The sequence below is a fragment of the Halichoeres trimaculatus genome, unplaced genomic scaffold (assembly GCF_033239565.1).
Source record: "Halichoeres trimaculatus isolate MK-OKI-2021-1 unplaced genomic scaffold, fHalTri1.1 fHalTri1_scaffold_1, whole genome shotgun sequence".
In the NCBI taxonomy this organism is placed as follows: Eukaryota; Metazoa; Chordata; class Actinopteri; order Labriformes; family Labridae; genus Halichoeres; species Halichoeres trimaculatus.
The window spans coordinates 19,050,518-19,053,825 of record NW_027437179.1 but is presented as its reverse complement, the minus strand read 5'-3'; positions in this window follow the sequence as shown (position 1 = coordinate 19,053,825).

Here is a 3,308-nt window from a genome sequence, read left to right as displayed (position 1 = left end):
GCCCCGCCCAGTTTTAAAGAGACATACACAGCAGTGGCGTAGGCGGAAACTTCATAAGAGGTGGGCCAGACACAGGGCATATATCTGTCTAAATCACCTGTTCAACAACTTTTACACATTCAAAAAGGAGTGATAAATAGATTCCCATACTCTCTTAATTGTTGACCAAGAAATAACAATCCGATCTGTTTTTTATTATATCAACATTTATAATAAATGTCTATTTCTAGAGTTTTACAAATTCCGAAATTATTTTTGACTTATTCTATTTACATAGTATTACTGCATACATGTGAATTATCCATTATAAATAGGGATGCACAATACTGGATTTTTGCCTATATCCAAAATGCCGATATATCGAAACCCCTTTTGGCCGATACCGATACCGATAATCACAAGTTTGTTTGTTTTTTTCACTGTAAAGAAAGCTAAGTCTATCCTGTACTGGAATTTATATGTTACTCTTATTGTGACGGTCTTATTTGTTTAAGAAACACACATTAAACAAGACAAAAAACATTTGATTTTACCATAAATAAGAAATGTATTATTTTTTCAAACTAAAGACATTCAGTATTGAAATACAGAAAAATGATTTCTTTAGATCACATGAACTTTGAATGTACAATGCATTTTTTAAACATAACATTAATTATTTTAGAGCTACTGTAACAACCTGGTGACAGACACAGAGCTCTGCAGTGCAAATAAATGAAGTGCTACATTTTATTTAAGGAGCTTATTTTTCGGATGGAAAATAATAATAATCCTATGTTTATCAAGTTTGTGTAAGGGTGAAACAGGAAACTCGCAAGTCAAATACAAAGTTTGATGATGCTTGCAGAGTATAGGCAAAGTTGTCTCCATTGTTGGTTTGCAATTTTTTCTCAAACCTTTAAGCTGTTGTCCATGACAGCTCATTCTACACACTCTTAGACTCTACGGTTATGAAAAGTTTCTAAATTCAACACATGTATCTCACAGTGAAACAGCGGGTACAATGTGATGACAACTTAAGGCATCATTTAAAAGACTGAAAAAGTCTTATGTCACGTTTTCAGACCAGTCTCACCAGTTCCTCTAAGCCACAAAGATACGACACGTGACAGTTGAAGACACGCATGATGACATTCTGCATGATGGTCAGCTGTTCCTGTCTGGTGCTGAGAGGTTTTCTTTCTAGTTTACTTATTTTCATTTTCTGGGAGACAGAGTAACACTATTTTTAAAAGTACATTGAACTGATACACATCTGTGTAACATCACTATAAAAACATTCATAGTTTACTAAACCTCCACAGATGCACTTGGTCCTGTGCTTACTGAGTAAGATAAACAAAGCAGCACAAGGCAACTTGAGTTCATAACAATACATTTCTATCAGGTTCTACCTGGAACACTTGATAACGCTGTTTCAGGCACGTAAATCATGCAGGGAGCAACAGTTGGAAAGGCATTTTTTATAAAAGCACAGAGACTTTTTGCCAGGTTGAACTCAGTTGAATTTTATTGAAGTGTCACGTACATTTTCACGTGGGCAGGATCAGATTTCACACTTGATTTTCAGTGGTTTGTCCTATCTAAACACTGCCAGGGTATTTCAAATGGTCACTTTCACATTAAGACTGGTGATCAAATTTCTCCTCTCTTACCACAATGTAACATAAATAGCTGATTCCTGTTAATCAGACCCCATTCAGATTCATCTTTTGCTTTTTTAAGACAGAAATGACGGCACGACAAAATAATGACAATGTGACGGCTGCACATGAGCTTTAACATTAATTTAGGAAGTGACTCTTTGGAAATTGTAAAGTTCTGGATAATGACCATCGCTGGAAACAGGAAAAAGTAACCAACAGACTGACCCTGGGCCCGCAGCCTTACTTAACCTAGATTTCAGGACATCTTTGAACTCACGTGGGCGTTCTCTTTTATTTGCTACCATGACACATTAAATAAACAAGTGCTGGTTTTCCATCCAAAATAACTTGTGTCATCACGAGAGTGAAGCTAAGTTTGTGGTAATGGTTTGTGGATTCTGACCATTGAACAGAACAGCCAGTCTGCTGCAGAGACTGACTGTTTGACAAGGTGCCAGAATAGAAAGGAAGCAAACCCAGACATCTTCGACTTTGATCTCTTTTTCTATTTGGAGGAAAACAGAGAATCATTTTTCCAGGACAGCTTCCAGATGAGTTAGTAAGCGTTGACCTTTCTGGAGGTTGAGAGTCAACACGTTTTCATTGTTGGTTTTAGATGGGCTTGATGAATCAGTTCATATGTTCATCCTGAGATTTGTTTTTTTTTGAAGGTGTTCTGGTTTCTAGACACACCAATAATTTCTCCTTAAATTAGGTTAATCAGATATTTTACTCCATGGATGCAGTACCAGAAAGTGTTTAATTTTTTGGCAAACATTCTAACACAGGTTGTAAACAGTTTTTCCCTTGTTGAAATAAAGACTTGTCATAGAAGCCACTCATCCATTCAATGAACTCAACTTGGTTTCATGAAAAAAAAAAATCTTTCACTGTTCTGCAGAACTCAAACTGAGGATCAAATACATTTGACATCTTCATAAAGTTTTGCTCTCTGGATGATGACACGTTTTGGCTTCTCTCTCAAACAACAACATAAAGTGTTTGCCGCTGGACGCCGCCGCAGAGGCAGGCGCCCTCCCACAGTCCTTTCCAGGGTCTCAGAAAATAAGGAGCTTCTTTATCTCTTTAAGATCAGGTATTGTTACTCCAGCCAGGTTGATCCTGAGTTCTCTGGCTGGTTGAACACTGTAGCAGCTTTTTTTGTTTGTTTTTCATATTTCTCACTTTTTTACTCCACATTTCCATGATTTTCTCTTTATCTCTCACACCACATAATTCACAGTCATACTGACACGCACTCACAACTTGTAACACTCCTTCCAGAATTCTCGTCTCTCTCTTGCTTCAGCTCTCCGACATACACAAGCACTCACACACACACACACACTCACGCAAACACACACAGCCTGTTTCCAGGCAGTTATAGTTCCTTTGTGTAGCCTGTGGACCCTAAAGGTCGGCCTGACTTGATGTTTCCAGAGTGTAAACACCTTAAGGCACCCATAACGCACCATGAATGCTAAACACTGTTGGTGCAGGGAATACTGCCCCCTTGCGTCAGGGAGTCGTACTCCGTTAGTTATACCACTCTCACAACCCCACGTTGCTATTACAACTAAATTAACAATCCATGCACACATACTGGTGTTGTCTCTCAATCAGCTCGTGCGATTTCTCCTGCCTGCCTCATTTCCCCCCAAC